The sequence below is a fragment of the Saimiri boliviensis genome, chromosome 8 (genome assembly GCF_048565385.1).
Source record: "Saimiri boliviensis isolate mSaiBol1 chromosome 8, mSaiBol1.pri, whole genome shotgun sequence".
NCBI lineage: Eukaryota > Metazoa > Chordata > Mammalia > Primates > Cebidae > Saimiri > Saimiri boliviensis.
The window spans coordinates 59,413,182-59,435,415 of NC_133456.1; the positions used below are offsets into that span (position 1 = coordinate 59,413,182).

General features: G+C 40.4%; 1 protein-coding gene across 6 annotated transcripts in view; it reads right to left on the minus strand.

The window, feature by feature from the left end:
• FRMD4B (FERM domain containing 4B) overlaps positions 1 to 22,234 on the minus strand; it is a 362,743-nt gene that overhangs the window by 79,719 nt on the left and 260,790 nt on the right. The gene's annotated exons all lie outside the window — the stretch shown is intronic.

Sequence of the window (22,234 nt, forward strand, 5' to 3'; positions counted from 1 at the left end):
AGGATCACTTAAGGGCAGGAGTTTAAGACCAGCTTGGGTAACATAGAGAGACCTCATCTCTACCAAAAAAAAAAAAAAAAAAAAAAAAAAAAAAAAAAAAAAAAAAACACCACTTTTTCAAAAAACCACTTTTTCAGTAGCCCATTAGGGATACTAGGTATGTGTGGAAGGAGTATAGTTTCTATCAATAATACTCATGTGCACTTAATGTGTTTTAAATTGTGGTGATAACATGTAAATATTACTGAACCATATAATATTACAACAATGAATGGTATAGAAGGATCTTTATTATTATTATTTTATTTATTTATTTTTTGAGAGGGAGTTTTGCTGTTGTTGCCCAAGCTACAGTGCAATGGCATGATCTCAGCTCACTGCAACCTCTGCCTCCCAGGTTCAAGTGATTCTCCTGCCTTAGCCTCCCGAGGAGCTGGGATTACAGGCATGTGCCACCACACCGAGCTAATTTTGTACTTTTAGTAGAGATGGAATTTCTCCATGTTGGTCAGGCTGGTCTGGAACTCTCACCTCAGGTGATCCTCCAGTCTTGATCCCCCCAAAGTTCTGGGATTACAGGTGTGAGTCACCGTGCCTGGCCACAAGGGATCTTTATTTTTAAAAAAGGTTTTAGTGGTAATGTTAGCTTGTAAGTTTTAACATATGCAGAAACAATTTCACATAACCGGCTTCTTGCCTAAGTCCTGTATAATTAGTACTTGAACGTGCACAGCGTTTAAGAACATGGAATTCCTGGGAATTGCCCTGCATTCTTTCTTCCTCCTTTCTACCTCTTAGATCTGAGTTGGAGTGTTTCCTAGTTATACCAAGTGCATCAATGGGAAGACTAAGTCATTTTAAAGTAAATATACAATAGACAGTTTCCAGAGATTGTTACGCTCAGTGAGGATTTCTGAAAGGATTGTGCTTTTCTTTCAGGTTTCCACGTGATTTGATGAGGGTTCTCAAAAACAAACAATAATTATTTTAAAACTCGCAAAATAAAATGAGCAAATAAAAGCCCCGGGGTGTTCTCAGCAGTGATAATTATTCATGTTTCCTTTATATTACAACAAGAGGAAAACAAATGAATTTCATCCTCTAACGCAAAGGCCGCCCTTCTGAAACCCGAGACAGAGGATCTGCTTCAAAGTTTTTTGCCTCAAAAGCTGACAGGCCCAGAGTCTTGGAATGCAAAGCTCATCCATAATTGCTAGAAACAGATTACAAAATCAAAGGGAAGCCAGGCTGATTGTAGAAATCAACTGCCCTCTGCCTTTCAGGGAAGAGACGGTGGTTTTCTAATCTGGTGAAAGATGTGAGGTGGTTCATCCAACAGGTGAGGTGGGTGTTGATCAAGATTAAATTTTAGAAAGTCTGCATTCCTTAGTTCAAAGAAAAAGAAACTTATGGCAAAGGGAGGAGGACTGACAGGAGAACTCAAAAACATCATTGGGTTTGAAATTCGGCAGGAACTCAAAGCCAAACATGTCTTAAAATCTTAAGAGAAGAAAAATTACTTAAGATGGCAAAAACACTAAAGATGAATTAAGTAAATTGAAAATTACTGCCAACTCCTCTGACACCCCATGACCCCCCTTTGCCTCATCAGAACCTTAAGCTTGTCCCCCGAAAAACATTTCAGACAACAACTTTTCAATTTAGTAAATGGAAGTTCATCAGACAGACAGAAAATCCTATAGGAGATATTCTTAGGGAAGCTGCCAAATAATTGTTTGCTTTAGAAGGGTTATTAAGTATTAAAAATGCTGAAGTGAGGAACTGAGCAAGACAAGCACCAGGCTCAGACAGCTCCAGAAGAGTGGGAAGCAAATATCCAACTCACCTGTGGACTTTTCCACCTACACAAGTGGCCTCAATACAGTTCTGGTGGAGGGTGAGAAGGGGGTGAAGGAGTGGGGTCTAGCAATATCTTGTTCCAGGAAGAGAAGAGAACACATGCTCTGGCAAAGGCCATGTTCTTTTAAAAGTCTCAGCCCTCACCATACCTTCCATTTACAACCACTGTTCTAGAAATCCCAGGCAACAAATACTGAGTTTTAATACTGACTGCCAACGTTCTTTGACTCATTCACGGCATTTACTAAATAATACATCAATCAAGTGTACCACTATTTGCCCGGTACTCTGCAATTTCATTTGGTGAAATTAAATTAAGAATCATAAAGAACTCCAGTATTTCAAGGCTGAAGTATAAAAGCTGTTTTGGAAGTGAGGTCTGCCCAGGACAGAACATTTCTTTTACTCCCAACCATGGCAACAGAGGTAACCTTATAGGTACCAGGCAAGCCAACATTTGAGAGAGGGATCTCCTCAAAGAGAGAGGTAATGGGATCCTTTAGTGGGTTTCCATGACTGTCATGGATCAACAAAGAGAACCAGAGAAGTGAGTCAGATGATGTGGCTGAATGTACAAAAGTAATATGAAACAGTATCAAGTCCTGGTGCCACACCCTCATGGCTAATTTAGCTGGATTATAAATTTAACCAGTAGGTCACTGGTTTCAGGTGCCACACAGGACATCTCATTTTTGTCCTTGGCTTCTTGGCTCAGTTGACCAAGACACCAGCCTAATGAGGTAAAATTCAGGTTCTGATTTGCAAGTAGGAGAACAGAATCAAAGACAGTTTTGGGGCTGGAAATGGAACTTAGTAAAAATATGACTTTTTTTTTTTTTTTTTTCAGATGATAGGCAATGAGGATCAGGAAGATGCAGTGTAATATCCAATCCCCTTGAACATGGCGACTCTGGACTCCCTGTCTGGTGCTCTTTCCACTCTACCATGCACTAGTTAACTTTTTATGACCCCAGTACAAATGTCTCATTGGGAGTCCTCCAAAGTTATGTTTCTGGTAAAAACTGGAAGCAGGAGAGGCTATGGAAAAATGAATCCAATGCTACCTCCACTGTTGCTGGGACTGTATGTTATCCACATACACTCTCAAAGTAGAGTGGGAAATTATTTCTTAAGACTATTCTGCTCTTCCCATATGGATGCAGAACTTCATGGAAACTTATCTGCACTATAGCAATGAATATTAATACTGTGGTCACAAATACTTAGGATTTAGACATACTTGAGAAACTACTGGAACACCTCAGTTTGTTTCCAAGTCTACTATTAATTACCTATTTTAAGGATAAGCCTTTAAAATTAACTTGTAGAATACCAACACATAAATGTAGAAGAAATGAAAAAGAAAGAAAATTACCATTGTACCTCTCCTAGTACTAACTGATTCAGGCAATAATCCTCAATAGATAAAAACCATCTATTGAAGTCTGGTGCCATGGCTCACACACATAATCCCAGCACTTGGGGAGGCCGAGGTGGGGGGATTGCTTGAGCTCAGGCATTTGAGATCAGCCTGGGCAGCATAGTGAAACCCTGCTCTACAATATATCAAAACTTAACTGGGTGTGGTGGCTCGTGTCTCTACTGCAACTACTACGTAGGCTGAGGTGGGAGGATGGCTTGAGCCTGGGATGTCGAGGCTGCAGTGAGCCATGATCACGCCACTGCACTTCAACCTGGGCAACAGAGCAAAATCCTGTCTCAAAAACAAAAAATAAAAAACCCGCAACTTTTGAGTGAAAGTTGGATGAGAAACAGGACAGGATATTTACGTAATCACAAATACCTCTCCCTAGAGTACTTATTAGTCACAAAAGGGAAAACAGTTACTCTTCCAAGGGGAAGCTGACACATACCATCTTAACCCTGTGATGAGATACGGCCAATCACAGGACAGAACAGCTTCATAAGCCTCCTGATTGTAAGATATGCATGGAGAAGGACAGAACCCCACCTATCAGGTGAAATGAAAATGTTTCACAACTGGAAATTAGGGGCTGGGAAAGGTCTGATTTGTAGCATTAGTTGATGTCAGCAGTGTAAAGACTCCCACCATGGCTGATTTCAAGCTACGCATATAACATCACAGAACATGGAGTCTGAAAGAGATGTGAGAATTGGCTCTCATGAGGTGGTACAAGCTGGCTCCTGCACATCACAGTGTAGTACTCTTGTCAAAAATGCATTACTAGAGCCATTCATGAGGAACCACGAGATAGATCCAAACTGAGGGATATTCTATAAAACATCTGGCTTGGCTGGGTGTGGTGGCTCACACCTGTAATCCTAGCACTTTGGGAGGCTGAGGTGGGTGGATTACCTGAGATCAGGTGTTTGAGACCAGCCTGACCAACATGGTGAAAACCCATCTCTACTAAAAATACAAAAATTAGCCAGGTGTGGTGGCATGTGCCTATAATCCCAGCTACTTGGGAGGTTGAGGCAGGAAAATCTCTTGAACCTGGGAGGTAGAGGCTGCAGTGAGATGGGATAGCACCTTTGAACTCCAGCCTGGGCAAGAAGAGTGAAACTCCATCTAAAAAAAAAAAAAAAAAAAAAAAAAAAAAATCTGGCTCATACTCTTCCAAAATGTCAATATGATGAATCCCAAAAAGAGTTTCCAATGTAAAGGAGACTGAAGAATCATAACAACTAAATTCAGCATGCTACCCCAGATCAGGAGGAAACGTTACAAGGACATTATTGGGACAACTGGACTGTATATTAGATAATAAATACTACAGGTTCAATGTTACATTTTCTGAGTGTGTTCTTTGTAATAGGATCATATAGGCGATGTCCTTGATCTTAGGAATTATACAATGAAATATTTAGGGATAAACAGGTATCAAGTCTGTAACTTATTCTGAAGTGGCTCAGAAAAAAATTTACATATGAAAGGAGAAAGTCAAATGTGGCCAAATGTTAAAAACTGGTAAATACTGGCATCTTTTGGTTACTATTCTTGCAACTCTTCCTTAAGTGTGAAATGGTCTCAAAATAAAAGTCTGAAGCTAGGTACAGTGAGTGGTATGCTCCTGTAGTCCTAGCTAGTCAGGAAGTAGAGTGGAAAGGATCGCTTGAGCCCAGGAGTTCAAGGCTTTGGTGAGCTGTGATTGTGCCACTGCACTCCGGCTTGGGTGAGAGAGCAAGACCCCATCTCCTAAAAAAAGTTTGCAAAAAGAAAAATATGGACATATATTCCTGGAGTGGTAGATATCTGTTTTGACTAGCAAGTACCCTCCTCTTTTTCTGAGCAGACTACTCCATTCTTTTGGATAATTACTTATTTCCCTACTGGCTCCAGTAGAAACACGTCATCATTTTTGCAGGGAAGGATGGAAGCTGCTCCAAGAACCCCACTCCAGGATTTTCTGAATTAGACCAAAGGGAAGAAAGTTTTTTTTTTTTTTCTCTCTCTCTGGGAGCAAAGTTGGGAAGGTGTGACCTAGAGGAAATCAATGACCACAGATGGAAAAGAGCTACTTGACATTGGTAGTCAAGTGTATCCACTGCTGAGCAGTGCCAGACTTCAAAGCCCGGTTAAAATTCAAAAATTGGCAAAAATAATACTCAAGCGGGGTGCTCTGGCTCGCACCTGTAGTCCCAGCTACTCAGAAGACTGAGGTGGAAGGATCTCTTGAGTCCAGGAGTTTGAGGCTGTAGTGAACTGTGATTGCACGATGGCACTCCAGCCTGGGTGACGGAGTAAGCCCTGACCTTAAAACAAACACACAAAACAAAAAAAGAGACGATTTGGATGCTGTTTAGGATGCTTTCACTTCAGTTTACTGCCAAGCCAACCAACAGTGCAAAGAACAGAGGTAATAAGGACACAAATGAGTGAGTGCATACAGCTGCCTTGAGTTTATCTCACATCTCATTTCTCCTGAGCACAGATCTACATGGAGGGAAGAACCTGCCCGGTCAGAAAAAAATCACACTGTTTTTGTTTGTTTGTTTTTGAGACAAAGTCTCACTCTGTCTCCCAGGCAGGAGTGCAGCTGTGCAATCTCAGCTCACTGCAACCTCTGCCTCCTCGGTTCAAGTGATCCTCTCACCTCAGCCTCCCGAGTAGCTGGGATTACAAGCACATGCCACCATGCCTGGCTAATTTTTGTATTTTTAGTAGAGATGGGGTTTTACCATGTTGACAAGGCTGGTCTCAAACTCCTGACTTCAAGTGATCCACCTGCCTTGGCCTCCCAAAGTGCTGAGATTACAGGCGTTAGCCACTGCACCTGGCAACCCACACTGGTTTTTATACAATTAGTTTGGTGGTGACAGGCATGCCAACACTGAAGATCTGCTAGTACCCTACAGGGAGATTATCCCTAAGCCATAGAAACATATCCTTTGTGCTAATGCCTATTTTCCAGTAGTTACTATGTGCCTTAGGAAACCAGGCCACACCTACCACATTGCACCCCACTCCTACTCACATCCTTTGGGTACATTATTTTCTCTCTTTTTGTCCAAGCTAGTTGTTAGAGGTAATCTTTATGGGGGATGATCTCAGTGATATAATGACTATTCACCCTTCTAGATTAGAGTTTGGCAACCTCAGCATGACTGATATTTTGAGTGAGAGAATTCTTTATTGGGGGGCTGCCCTGTGCATTATAGGGTGCTAGCAGCATCCCTGGCTTCTACTCACTAGGTGCCAATAGCAGCCTGCTCCTAGCTGTGACAACTAAAAACGTCTGTAGACATTGCCAGATGTTTTCAGAATGGCCCCTAGTTGAGAACCACTTCTCTAGATTCTCTAAGTGTTATTCTTGTGTTAGGCTACAATAATCCCAAACCTACATAAAGCCTAAGGGCTCATCCAGGTGAAACTGCCTTTGTGGAACTGTGTTTTGGCATTAGTCCACTGGCTTATTTGGAAAAACTATGTAAGTAACAACCCTCAGAACTCATTATTTTAATACCTCCACTGTGTTGTTGAGAACACTGTTTATTATACAATATGACATCCCATTGCGGGGAAGTTTCTGATTTTTCATATCAGTATTGACTGTGCCCCTTCTGAATGGTTCTTTTCTTCTTACCTTAATGACCACTCTGAGTTATGTAAGTGATCGTAACTTCCTCTTTACTTTGGCTTTTAAGAGAAATTGAATTACAAATTTGCGAGGTAAATGCTTTATACTAACCATGCTAAATGTTTTATAGTAACCTTAACCTTGGCAGTATCTAATTATTTCTACCTTTATTTTCTTACTAATAAATAACCCTAATTTCATCACTTGCTATATTTTAGTATGTTCAGGATTGACTTTTTATTTTATTTTATTTTGAGACAGAGTCTCGCTCTGATGCCCAGGCTGGAATGGAGTAGTGCTATCTTGGCTCACTGTAGCCTAAACCTCCCAGCCTCAAGCAATCCTCCCACCTCAGCCTCCTGAGTAGCTAAGACTACAGAGCGTGTATCACCATGCCTGGCAAATTTTTGTTTTTGAGACAGAGTCTCACTCCTGGGTTCAAGCAATTCTCCTGCCTCAGCCTTCCTAATAGCTGGGATTACAGGTGCATGCCACCATACCTGGCTAATTTTTGCATTTTTAGTAGAAACAGGATTTCGCCATGTTGGCCAGGCTGGTCTCAAACTCCTGACATCAAGTGACCTGCCCATCTCAGCCTCCCAAAGTGCTGGGATTACACTGCAAGCCACTGTGCCTGGCCATCATTTTTGTAATTTTTATAGAGATGGAGTTTTGCCATGTTGCCCAGGCTGGTCTTGAACTCCTGGCTCAAGCAATCCACCTGCCTCAGTTTCCCAAAGTGCTGGGGTTACAGGTGTGAGCCACTGTGCCCAGCCAGTATATTCAATATTTTAAAAAATTTTAAATTGAGATACATACAGTAAAATACACAAGTCTCAGTGTACAGCTTAATACATTTTGAAATGTGTTTGTTACTCATGTACTCATCACTCAGAACAACACAGCAAAATCAAACGCTTTCCCTAATTTTTTCATCTTAGAGAAATGTATATATTTCTATAAATGATATCAAATCAATATAATTATTTTGCTAGTTAGAACAGTATAAAATAATCTTGCAAAACAATTTCAAATTTCAATTTTTTTTTCAATATCACCTTTACTGGTTTGAGTAATTTAAAAATTACTAACCGATTTGACTATTTCCCTTGCAAATGCATATTATCTGCTATTACCTATATGTGAAATAAGCCTTTGTTTACTTACCTATTTGAGAACATGTTTGATTTGAGTTGTGTATATATTGCTAATACTATTAGCACTAACACTTTGTCTTATCTATCAGGTACAAATTGTGTCCTTCAATCTGTTCACCTTTGATATATCCTTCTCCTAGCCTGTGAAGTCTGATTGGACTGGGACCTATCTCCCCACTGGAAGAACCTGTGGGACCATGAGCAAGTAATTTTTCTGAAACTCAGCTCCTCGTCTGCAAAATGGAAGATAATATTATTAACTTTACTAAGTTGTTTGGAGCAGCAGTCCCCAGCCTTTTTTTACACCAGAGACCAGTTTTGTGGAAGACAATTTTCCCACAGATCAGGATTGGGGGATGGTTTTGGGATAATTCAAGTGTATTATATATGTATGTATGTATATGTATATGATGGAGTTTTGCTCTCTCCCCCAGGCTAGAGTGCAGTGGCACGATCTCGGCTCACCCCAGCCTCCACCTCTTCGGTTCAAGAGATTCTCCTTCCTCAGTCTCCTGAGTAGCTGGGATTACAGGTGCATGCCAACATGCTCAGCTAAGCATTTTGTATTTTTAGTAGAGACGGGGTTTCACCATGTTGGCCAGGCTGGTCTTGAACTGCTGACCTCAAGTGATCCGCCTGCCTCAGCCTCCCAAAGTGCTGAGATTACAGGCATAAGCTACCTCGCCTGGTTGCATATTACTTTATTGCGCATTTTATTTCTATTATTATTACCTTGTAATATATAATGAAATAATTATACAATTTACCATAGGGCAGAATCGGTGGGAGCCCTGACTTGTTTTCCTGCAACTAGACGGTCCCACCTGGGGGCGATGGGAGACAGCGATGGATCATCTGGCATTAGAGTCTCATAAAAGCATCTTAGATCCCTCGCATGAAACTGTTCACAACACGGTTTGCACTGCTATGAGAATCTAATGCTGCAGCTGATCTGACAGGAGGCAGAGCTTAGGCGGTGATGCAAGTGATGGGGAGCAGCTTCAGATGAAGCGCATCTGAAATACAGATGAAACTTTGCTTGCTTACCCACCCGCTGCTCATCTCCTGCATGGCCCGGTTCCTAACAGGCCACGGCACTGGTAGCAGCCGGGGGCCCGGAGCTTGGGGACCCTTGGTTTAAGAGCATTCAGTGAAGGATGAATATAAAGCATTTGTTGCAAAGCCTAGCACCCAAAGACTCTCTTAATGTTACTCTCCACATATTTGTTGTGTTGCTTCTTAAATTCATGTAATTATATCTATTTTTAGATTCTCTCCTTTGGGTCACTGTTTTATATAATTCTATAACATTTAATCACTGTTCATTACAATCTGTGTCAATATCTGATAGGAAAAATGCTTTAATTTTCCATATAAATCTTTGAAATTCTCTTATTTTCAAAGAAATTGTAAGCTTGTCAAGTTTAAAAAAGATACAATAATTTGTCTTCCTCTTTGCAACCATAGCACATCTCTGTTGAAATCACTTTAGTTTTATTTGTTTTAGAAATGTGGTCACCCAGGCTGGAGTGCAGTGGTAAAATCATTGCTTACTGTAACATCAAACTCATGGGCTCAAGAGATCCTCTGGTCTCATCCTACTGAGTAGCTGGGACTTCAGGCATGGGCCACCATGCCTGGCTAATGAAATCACCTTATAGTGATCATAAAGTTTTGTGATGTACCTACAAATATCACACGCATCCTATGTGAGGATTAATATTCAGTATTTTATATTTTGGTATACAAATGAACTGATTTTTTTCATCCTATTACTTATCTGATTGTTATCATGCAGGATTATTACTACTTTTAGTGTATTTAACTTGTAACCAATGTCTCACCAAAGCTAATAATGCTAACAAGTTTTAGCTAATTTATTTCCATTTTCTAGGCTTATAGTAAAACTGTCTCCAAATAATATTTTCATCTAGTTCTTTGCAATGTGCATAGTATATCTGGTTGCATTGTATGAAACATATGTTATATCTTACTGCACGCCTCTCATACAAGGCTGGTGGACTGTAAGTTGGTTTGTTTTTGTTTTCTTTGAAAGCAGACTTTTTAATTAATTAATTAATTAGTTTATTTATTTTTTGATTTTTTGAGACAGAGTCTTGGTCTGTTGCCCAGGCTGGAGTACAGTGGTGAGATTTCGGCTTACCACAACCTCCACCTCCTTGGTTCAAGCAATTCTCCTGCTTCAGCCTCCTGAGTAGCTGGGAATACAGGCATTCACCACCATGCCTGGCTAATTTTTATATTTTTAGTAGAGATAGGGTTTCACTATGCTGGCCAGGCTGGTCATGAACTCCTGACCCTATGATCCGTCCACTTGGCTTCCCAAAGTGCTGGGATTACAGGCATAAGCCACCACACCCAGCCTATTTTTATTTTTTTAAGACAGAGTCTCATTCTGTCACCCAGGCTGGAGTGCAGTGGCGTGATCTCAGCTCACTGCAATCTCTGCCTCTGGGGTTCAAGTGATTCTCATGCCTCAGCCTTCTGAGTAGCTGGGATTTCAGGCACCCACCACCATGCTCAGTTAATTTTTGTATTTTTAGTAGAGACGGGGTTTCACCATTGTGGCCATGCTGGTCTCGAACTCCTGGCTTCAAGTGATCCACCCATCTAGGCCTTCCAAGGTGCTAGGATTACAGGCATGAGCCACTATGCCTGGCTTGTAAGTTGGTTTTGGATCAACTATTTGGCAGAGTCTACTAAAGCTTAACATATATATACAATATAGCTCAGCAATTTTCTCCTAAGTAAATACCTAGCAGACATATTTGCATATGTCCACTCGAAAGACAGGCACTAGGATCTTCAAGGCAGGGCTATTTGTAACAATCAAACACTGCAAGCTACACAAATGCCTATTAATAAGTAAATGAAGCTTGGTATATTCATATTATATACTATTATTCAGCAGTGAAAATGAACAAGCTGGGCACAGCTACATATGAGAATGTGGATGAATCTCAAAAACATATTTAAGCAAAAACAGCCAGACAATACCAGTAATGCTAATGGAAGTCTTGGATCTAAGCAATTAGACGACTCCTGTCATACAAGGTTCAAAGTCAGCCAAAACTAAGAAACACTGTTAAAAGCAGTGGTAGGGGACAGAATAAGGACTGGAAGAGAAACATGAGACAGTCTTCTCAGGTGCCAGTAATCTTCTGTTTCTTTGATGTTGATGCTAGTTACATGCACTTGTTTTTTTTTGTTTTTTTTTGTTTTTGTTTTTGTTTTTTTTTGAGACAGGGTCTTGCTTTGTCACCCAGGCTGGAATGCAGTGGTACTATTATGGCTCACTGCAGCCTCGAACTCCTGGGCTCAAGTGTTCTTCTCACCTCAGCCTCACAAAGAGCTGGGCCTAAAGATGTGTCCTAGCATGCCTGGCTAATTTTTCATTTTTATAGAGACAGGATCTTGCTACATTGCCCCGGCTGGTCTTAAACTCCTCGGCTCAAGTGATCCACCCACCATGGCCTCCCAAAGTGCTAGGATTGCAGACATGAGCCCTGCACCCAGCCTATTATGCACTTTTCTATATGTATATTATTCTTCAGTACAAAGTTAAGAAACAAATCCTGATCTTACTTGTATCTGTTTCCAACTCACTGAATGGCAATCCCATTCTTTTTCTTGAGACAGAGTCTCACTCTGTCGCCCAGGCTGGAGTGCAGTGGTGTGATCTGGGCTCACTGCAACCTCTGCTTCCTGGGTTCAAATGATTCTCATGTCTCAGCCTCCTGAGTAGCTAGGATTACAGGCACTCGCCATTGCCCTGCTAATTTTTGTATTTTTAGAGATGGGGTTTCGTCATGTTAGCCAGGCTGGTTTCAAACTCCTGGCCCCAAGTGATCTGCCCACCTTGGCCTCCCAAAGTAGCAACCCTATTCTTAATTGCTTAGCTCCAAGACTTCCATTGGCATTGCTGGGCACAGAGTTGGGGAGTGTGCAATCTGCACAACTGTATTTGATGACTTTGTTTTAATACATTATACACATTATTCATTTTCTTTATTGTCTGATACCCTACCTGCTGTCACCCTGCCTAGTAAGTAAAATTCTTAAGGTCATGAATTGTTATCTGCTTTTTCCATAGTTGTAGCTTCAGAAAAAAGAACACTCCCTGGCACACAGCAGGTGTTCAGTATTTGTAGAATAGCAAACGAAAGAGTAATGAAGTAAAAAGTAGGTGGGGGTATTTATATCCTTCTTTTTAAAAAGGAAATGCTTCTTGTGTTCTTGATTCACTATAGATTTGATTTGCTCTGATTTTCAACTCAGGGTAAGGGATCCCAAGTTTTTGAACTATGAGGACATAGCCCAGTCTTCACCATCTATGACAGGCATCCCCAAACTACGGCCCGTGGGCCGCATGCGGTTCCCTGAGGCCATTTATCTGACCCCCCGTCGCACTTCAGGAAGGGGCACCTCTTTCACTGGTGGTCAGTGAGAGGAGCACAGTATGTGGCGGCCCTCCAACGATCTGAGGGACAGTGAACTGGCCCTCTGTGTAAAAAGTGTGGGGACGCCTGGTCTATGAGAACTGTAAGCACCATACCTAGACAGCAATTCTAGATATGCAGATATAAACACAACACACAAAGAGGTGTTAGATGTCAAAATGACATTTACTCTTCTGGCTTTATTTTCTACAAACATAGCAGGAAAATAACATCTATGTAACACTTCATGGAGTTTTGAGGACATACAAAAACAAGACATAAAGATGCTTTGAAAAAATTACAAAAACAAACAAGTACACGTGTATTTGTGGGTGTATATCAGTTTCGAAGCATGGGCATTATGACCAAAGTATCTGGGCAGACCGCTTCTCAGAAACTTGATCACAATGAAGATAGGAACAAACAGAGAGAGAGAGAGAAAGTTTGTCGCATGTGAATTAATGCTCAGCTGTGGGAGGATAACACAAACATATAGATATGAAAATGAGAAAGGACAAAAAACTAGCCAGACCACACTTTCCCCAGGTACCAGCCCAGGTATGGTTTGTGCAAAGCACTTTTATTTTTAGATGGTTAGATGGTACATGTATTTGTTCTTGAGATGAAATTCCAAGCAGTTTAAATAGAAACAAGATTTTGGTTTCTAGATACCATTGTGCACTAAAAGGAAAAATCATTGATTCCAACGCTATGGCAGCAAAAGTTTAGAGAGAGCCTGGACTGTCTTATCACATCATAAAATAAAGAAGTGAGGCCAGGCATAGTGGCTTATGCCTGTAATCCCAACACTTTGGGAGGCCTAGACAAGAGGATTGCTTGAGCCCAGGAGTTCTAGAACAGCCTGGGCAACACAGTGAGACCTGCTACAGAAAAATCAAAAAATTATCCAAACACGATGGTGTGGACTTGTAGTCCCAGCTTCTTGGGACAATGAAGTGGGAGAATCACTTGAGCGTGGGTAGTTGAAGCTGCAGTGAGCTGTGACTGCACTACTGCACTCCAGCCTGTGTGACAGAGTGAGACTTTGTCTCAAAAAAAGAAAGAAAGAAAGAAAGAAAGAAAGAAAGAAAGAAAGAAAAACAAGTGCTCAAAAGTGATGGGGACAAGCCACAGAACACCAGATCTGACTTAAAGGGAATTCTATTGTGCAAAATGGGAACCATTAGAGCATCAAAATGAATGACAGAAAGGAATTATATCAAATAAAAAGGAATCCATGAGTCCATGCTGATACTGACTGTTTTTTGTTGTTGTTGTTTTGTTTTGTTTTTTAAGATGGAGTCTTGCTCTGTCACTCAGGCTGGAGTGCAGTGGCACAATCTCAGCTCACTGCAACCTCTGCCTTCTGGGTGCAGCTGAGTCCCCTGCTTCAGCTCCCAAGCAGTTGGGGTTCCAGGCACCCACCACCATGCCTGGCTAATTGTTGCATTTTTAGTAGAGATGAAGTTTTGTCACTTTGGCAAAGCTGGTCTCGAACTCCCAACCTCAGGTGATCCCCCCCAACCTCGGTCTCCCAAAGTGCTGGGATTACAGGTGTGAGCCACCGTGCTTGGCCTGAAAAATATTTTTAAAGAATGAAGATGGAGAAGAAGGAAGCATTATTCTTTACATATGAATGCTAAGAAATGTTGAAGGTGATTCAATTAGAAACTTACCTTTTGCAATGACCATAGTACTAACTGACTTAGGCAAGATCACCACTGGAGGCAGAGATCATTGGGTCAAAGACTGTTGAGAAATAGGACGGTCAAGTAGCCTCAAAGTGTCAATTCAAGAAAACTTAATTACAAAGGAAGAAGTGTATATATATATATATATATATATATATATATATATATATATACAGAGAGAGAGAGAGAGAGAGAGAGAGAGAGAGAGAGAGAGAGAGAGTCTCTCTGTGTCCCCCAGGCTGGAGAGCAATGACATGATATTGTTTCACTGCAATTTCTGCCTCCTGGGTTCAAGCAATTCTCATGTCTCAGTCTCCAAAGTATCTGGAATTACAGGTATGCACCACCACACCTGGCTAATTTTTGTACTTTTAGTAGAAACAAGGTTTCACCATGTTGGCCAGGCTGGTCCCATACTTGTGGCCTCAAGTGATCCTCTCCCTTGGCCTCCCAAAGGGCTGGGATTACAGACATGAGCTACTGTGCCTGGCATAATACATATTTTTAAATGAATTAATCTATATCTTTAAAAAAACTAAACCTTTGATGACAATGTTCTACCAGAATATGCTGCAAAACACATTATCAGGACTATGAGCTTTCCTTCTACCAATTCTTTTTTTTTTTTTTTTTTTGAGACGGAGTTTCGCTCTTGTTACCCAGGCTGGAGTGCAATGGCGCGATCTCGGCTCACCGCAACCTCCGCCTCCTGGGTTCAAGCAATTCTCCTGCCTCAGCCTCCTGAGTAGCTGGGATTACAGGCACGCGCCACCATGCCCAGCTACCTTCTACCAATTCTTATTTTTACTTCTCTCCTATTCTGAAGTCTTAAGTCTCTCCTTCATTCCCTCTAAGCCCAGGAAGAATGAGACTGTCAGGAGGTCAAATATCAGAGACTGGCTCCTCCATTCTGCCAGTGTCTGAGTCCTTCTTATAAACGTTTGTGCCAACACATTTTCAAACCAAGGGAGTGAATGTTTATGAGACTGCCCTGGAAATTAGAGGTGTGGTGATCTATGGCTAAATTGTTAGGCGATGCAAGACAGGCAGGCAGCCTAAATAGGTCAAGCTCTGCTAATAGGCATGGAGGTTCCAAGGCACCCACATCTGATACATATGCAGGGAGACAATTGGAGAACAGATGAATAACCAGTATTAAACAAACACTGAGAACCAAGCTCTCAACTTCTGTACTTAACCTTCCACATTATAAGATTACATACACAGCAGACTTTACAGCATTCTAATTGCCTAAAAGCACCCTGGCACCAATTTACGATGACAATTTGAATTAGTAGCAGCAGGGTGTTCTCATGGAAAACTATTTCTTTTCTACTTAGAAAAAAGAAAGGCTGCAAGGTGCTTACAAGATAATCAAGGATTTTAGAGGAAGAAAGGATGAATCAGGAGGAAGAAAATTATGGTCATGATTTTAAAATTAAGCCTTTGACTAAAGAAGCCCTGGTAAAGTAGGTATATCTGGCTGTTTTGCATGAGTAAATATGCAGAGATACTTTTATTTTCAGGACAATATCATCCATCTAATTGGACTTCTCATTTATTATTATTTTTCCAATAGGGAATACCATGTTTAAAATATTTTCAGCAACATTCTTCTTTTATGTTATAATTGTGGTTATATATATATATAAGTACTTATAGACGACAACATTTATAACGTAGTGCTCTTGGGAATTTTGGAATAATATCATCAATAACTATAAAAACAAGAAACATTTATTAAGTGTTTATTATCTGTTCCAAGAGCTTTAGATATATATAAATTCATGAGTCCTGTGAAAAGGTAATGTTATCACCCTCCCCCTTCATATGTGGAGAGACTGAAGCTTAGGAAGATAAAATAGGCTGTTGTTTAAAGCCACCCAAATTGCAGGTGATGGAGCTGAAATTTAAAGCTGGACAGTTAGGAATCCCCTATCTCTGATACCCACTTCCCCCATGTCATGCATCAAGCCAAACTATGGACCATCTCTCCAAAGGGTGTATAAACAATCTCAGCTGGTATCCAACACCCATGAACTACTGACTTAACTTCATCCAAGAGTAACCTGTACTCTTTTTTGTTTGTTTGTTTTAAGACAGGGTCTTCATCTGTCACTTAGGCTGGAGTGCAGTGGCGTGATCTCAGCTCAAGTGATTCTCATGTCTCAGCCTCCCAAGTAGCTGGGACTACAGGTGTGCACCACCACACCTGGCTAATTTTTGTATTTTTAGTAGAGACAGGGTTTCGCCATGTTGGCCAGCTTGGTCTTGAACTCCTGGCCTCAAGTGATCTGCCTGCCTCAGCCTCCCAAAGTGCTGGGATTATAGGCATGAGCCAGTGTGCCTGATCTCATGTATTCTTTATAAATTAAAAATTGTTACCTTTTGTGGCTCATTCAACAAGTTTCCCTGAAATGGATATATATGAATATATTTATTTATATATTTTTCTTTTCTTTCTTTTTTTTTTTTTTAAGAGATGGGTTCTTGCTCTGTCACTCAGGCTGGAGTACAGTGGCATGATCATAGCTCACTGCAGCCTCAACCTGTAGTTTCAAGCAATCCTCCTGCCTTGGTCTACAGAGTACCCAGAACTACAGGTGCATGTCACCACACCCCACTCTCTCAGTCTATTTCTTGATATATCGACCTTGAAAAGGTTCCCCAAAATAGCATTCATCTTAGGTCAAATTAATTATGAAATGGAAGTCTTCTATTCATTCAATTTCTTCTTTCAGAAAAAATATAAAGATAGCCCTTCACACCTCCTCCTTAGGCCTCTTAAGTCTGTGAGGCACTGCAGAAAGGAAAATGACATCTGCTTCTAGTGTGGGTGAAAAAAATAGATGACAGATAGATGACAGATGGATAGGTAAACAGGTAGATAGATGGACAGAAATAGTTGGTATGGGCAAGTTTGGTTTTTTAAGTTTCTTTGCCATATTTCTTTTGAAATACAAGATTTGTGTCTTTAAGGAGATCAACCAAGAATTTTCTAAAGCAGGAAACATACAAAGAAATTTGACTTATTTTAAAAACAACAACAACAAAATGTTATGAAATAGTTTCATTCACTGATGTCCAAATTCCTAGGTTGTAAAATTTTATAACTTCAGCTGAATGGACCATCTGCCTCCTCCATTTTTCTTTCAAGCATTTATCATAGTATTTTTATATGACATTTTTTGAGTCACAATTTAGCTATAATGCAATTCTTGTAGCCCATTTCTGAGACGATGGTGTACCAAAAATATCAGTAGTAGGCTTAAGTGTTTTTGGATAATTCATATTAAGTGACACCATTATGAAACACAGGTCTTCCAAGTGGATTTTTAGTAGCTTGTCTTGGTGTCTTCCACAAATATTTGAGTGTCTACTTGTGTTGGCAATATACCAGTGAACCAACAATTCAGCCTTTGTAAATTTACTCTGGCTAGTGCCAACTGGAGGGCATTTTCCTTGTCCTCTGCTTTTTTTTTTTTTTAATGTCCTTGTACATCTTTGGGCCTCAGTTTTGTATCTATGAAAAGGAGGAACAATGATCTTCTCCTTTACCCTCTCAGAGAGGTGACAGGCAAAGAACATAGCATGATGAAAAGGCTCTGAGGCCATGAGATTAAAAATGACAGGTGTAACAAGCTATTATTATGAAAACTTTGATTCTCACAAATGCACAAGGGAGTATATATTTGAATGCTCAAAGTTTAAGACAAACATAATTTGTCAGAAAAATATATGTGGAAAACCACATGAAATAGAGATTTGTGAAATATTCATTATAAAACTTTCAATAGCCCTTTAAAATATAGTAATAGTCCAGGCACGGTGGCTCATGTCTATAATCCCAGCACTTCGGGAGGTGGAGGTGGGTGGATCACCTAAGGTCAGGAGTTTGAGACAAGCCTGGCCAACATAGTGAAACCCTATCTCTATCAAAATTACAGAACAATTAGCTGGGTGTGGTGGCAGGTGCCTGTAATCCCAGCTACTCAGAAGGCTGAGGTGGGAGAATCACTTGCACCTGGGAGGTGGAGGTTGCAGTGAGCTGAGATAATGCCACAGCACACCAGCCTGGGTGACAGAATGAGACTCTATCTCAAAATAAACAAAAATAACATAGAATAATATAGTAATAGATTTCTTCTTTCTTGTGGACTGGCTAGTCTTCAAACCAGCTCAGATGTTTAGTTTAATGACTTTTGACTTTACTTGGTAAATATCAGTCTTCTGATGATTGGTTATCATAAGAAGGCACATTAACGAGTCTTTTTTTTTTTTTTTTTTTTGAGACAGAGTCTTGCTCTGTCACCCAGGCTGAAGTGCAATAGTATGATCTCAGCTAACTGCAACCTCTGCCACCTGGGTTCAAGTGATTCTCATGTCTCAGCCTCCTGAGTAGCTAGGACTATAGGTGTGCACCACCACTGGCTAATTTTGGTATTTTTAGTAGAGATGGCTAAATTTTGTATTTTTACTTTTTACCACGTTGGCTAGGCTGGCCTCGAACTCCTGGCCTCAAGTGATCTGCCTGCCTCGGCCTCCCAAAGTGCTGGGATTACAGGCATGAGCCACTGCACCTGGTCCATTCACAAGTCTTAATACAGAATTTACAGCCTACAACATTCAATTTCTGTTACTGATCCTTTAAATTGTTTCTAAATCCTGAAATGAGTTGAGGATTAAAACACACACACTTGTATGTGTGTACACACATACACACATTCACATATGCAAACACTCTGAAATCCCAAATGCTAAAACTTAGCCAGGTTAGCAGATATTCTGAATGTATTTTAGTTCTTGGTAGCTACTCAAATTGTTGGCTGCTGAACTACATGGAATAATTCTAGGACAAGAACCATAAGTGTGATGCTGACAGTAATGGACTGGTTACAGAAAAATATGCTTCACGTTCTTTTCAGTTAAATCACACTGAGACTAACCCTCTTATCTTAAGGCATTATAAATATGGATAGTAATGGGTCTTTCCATGAATGTGTACTTTAAAAAAGTCTCTTTGCCATAAATAGGCAGCTAGAACTCCACAAAAGTATCAAAATATCTTTTAAGTTTTAGGAGAACCCTTTTCAAAAATAGTGACATTTTGATTATTCAGGAGCTCATTATTGACTTTTGGGGATTCATTTTTCCAGTATTTCTTCCATCCCTGCTTTGGTGCTGCCTACACAGTAATTTTAGCTCTAGGATAAAGAAAAAAGGAAAGTCAATTATATTCAGGGCAATTTGGCTGAATGGTTGGGATGAGAGAGTATACTGGAAGACTTGGCTAGAATGAGGATTCAGGATTAACTGAATTTCCTCCATGTAGTATATGCTCACTGTCCCTCTCTCCTGGCGGCAGTCAGAAGTTGATTGCTTATTTCTTTGGAACTCTAAGAAAAAAGTGTTTGAATCTAAGAGCAGAGAAGTATGTCAACCTATCATTGCAGCTGACTTTACAGTGATTCTTCTAAATGTCTCCAAAAGACACTTAGAACAAGAATGGCAGCAGAGGTTATAACAGATATGCTGAGACACCTGTGTTTTAAAATCTGATCATGCAATGCTAAAATTGTATTCCGCTAGGTTCAGTATATTAAATTTCAAGGTTACCAATATAATATCAACTCTGGAAAACTGAATTTAGAAACAGTAGCTTCATCTTAGGGAGAGAAAACAGAGTAAGGTTGAAAGCTGAAAATGTCTAATTTTATGGTTGTTACTCAGAATTGATTTTTAATTTGGCTTGATCTTTTCACAAGCCTATTTTGCAAAATTTGATCAATTTAGTTGCTAGTGTAAATGACATTTATTTTGCTCACTTGACAAATATTTATGGAGGGCGTACCAGTAAATGCCAGGTTCTGTGCCAGTGTTTGGGAGATAAAGATGAACCCTGGTCTTAAGAGTTAGTGCAGTTGCAGGAGCTGACTGATGCATAAAGGAACAATTCAACACAACAGGAAGAGTTAGAAGAAGTAAATTTAAGGGATGTTTTCAAGGTTGGAAGAATTTAACTCCCAGTAGGAAATGGTGGGGGTAGACAAGGGGAAAAAAATGAATTTATTAAGGGGCAGAGATTCTGAAGCAGAGTTCAAAAGGATGAGTGGAAATTTGCCAAATGGAAATGAGGGGAAGATAGGAAGGCCTTGAGCAGAAGGACAAGTATATCAAAAAGGCATGGAGGCTAGATGCATCATCAGGGAAGGAGGAGTTATTTCAGTATGATGACAGGGTGAGTGTAGGAAAAGCCTAGAGTGTTAAGCCAGGGCTTGCATGTCCTATCAAGGGGCCTGCTACATAATAGCAGTGGTAATAATAGCAAAAATATAAGGCAAAATGGAATCTGTGTCAGACACTCTTCTATACACTTTGCATGTATATTAACTCATCCATTGAGGTAGAAACTGTTTATATTCCCACTTTAAAGTCAATGAAATGAAGGCTTAAAAAGATACGTTATGAAGCCCAGGATAAAACTAAGGCCAACCTCTCCACCACCCCGTTATGCAGCTCCTCTGTGGGTTGCAGGGGGCTGGCTAAGATGCTAAGCAGGGGAGATGGATAGGCACTAAGTCTTGTTGATTTCACATTCTAAAGTGCCTCCATTCTGCCATCTATTTATTGATTTTTTTATTTTTTATTTTTGAGACGGAGTCTTGCTCTGTCACCCAGGCTGGCATGCAGTGGCACCATCTCAGCTCACTGTAACCTCTGCCTTTCAAGTTCAAGTGATTCTCGTGCCTCCGCCTCCCAAGTACCTGGGACTACAGGTGCATACCACCAGGCCTGGCTAATTTTTGCATTTTTAGTAGAGATATGGTTTCACCCTGTTGGCCAGACTGGTCTTGAACATCTGGCCTCAAGTGGTCTGTCTACTTTAGCCTCCCAAAGTGCTGGGATTACAGGGGTGAGTCACCATGCTCAGTCTATTTGTTGATCCTTTAATCATTCACTCCTTCATTTACCCATTCAACAACCTTTTATCTAACATCTAGGTCCTAGAGATTCTCACATAAAAGAAACCTGGTCCTAGACTTACTGTGCTAGTTTATAGTTAATGAAATTTAAATGTGAATTTTCAAGGCCTTTCTGTGTTCTTTCCCGAGGCTTCATACTGATTCTTCAAACAGAAGAACATATGGCATGAGGATGAAGAGCAGACAAGAGGTCAAAGAAGCTGAAATACATAAAATGCTAAAAGTATAACAAAACTAATCTCAACCAAACAGTTGATCTCAACAAAACAAAAATGTATGCACAAAAGAAATGTCAAAACAATACAATTTATGCTCTAGCACTGAGATTATGAATCCTTTTGATTTATTGTGCTTTTCTGCATTTTCTAAATTTTCTACAATTAATAAGTATTACCTTTACAACAGGAAAAAAATGTTAGTTGTCTTTAGTAGCGAACCTTTTGCTATTCTAGATAAGGCAATTAGAAATTTTCAACATTCACTGAGCTTTACCCAGTGACAAAAATGCCCAAGTGTTTTTGTACTGGATGAGAAGTGATCAGCAATATGTGTTTGATTTTTTTTTTTTTTTTTTTTTTTGAGACGAAGTCTCGCTCTGTTGCCCAGGCTGAAGTGCAATGGCGTGATCTTGGCTCACTGCAACCTCAACCTCCTGGATTCAAACAATTCACTTGTGTGAGCCTCCTAAGTAGCTAGGACCACAGGAGGTGCCACCATGCCCAGCTAATTTTTGTATTTTTAGCAGAGACAGGGTTTCACCATGTTAGCCAGGATGGTCTCAATCTCCTGACCTCTTGATTTGCCCTCCTCAGCCTCCCAAAGTGTTGGGGTTACAGGCGTGAGCCACCACACCCAGCCAGCAAAATGCTCTTATTGTCTCTCTTTTTTTTTGAGACAAGGTCTCACTCTGTTATCCAGGTTGGAGTACAGTGGCACAATCATGGTTCACTGCAGCCTTGACCTCTGGGTTCAAGTGATCCTCCTGACTTACCATGCCAAGTAACTAGGACCATAAGCATG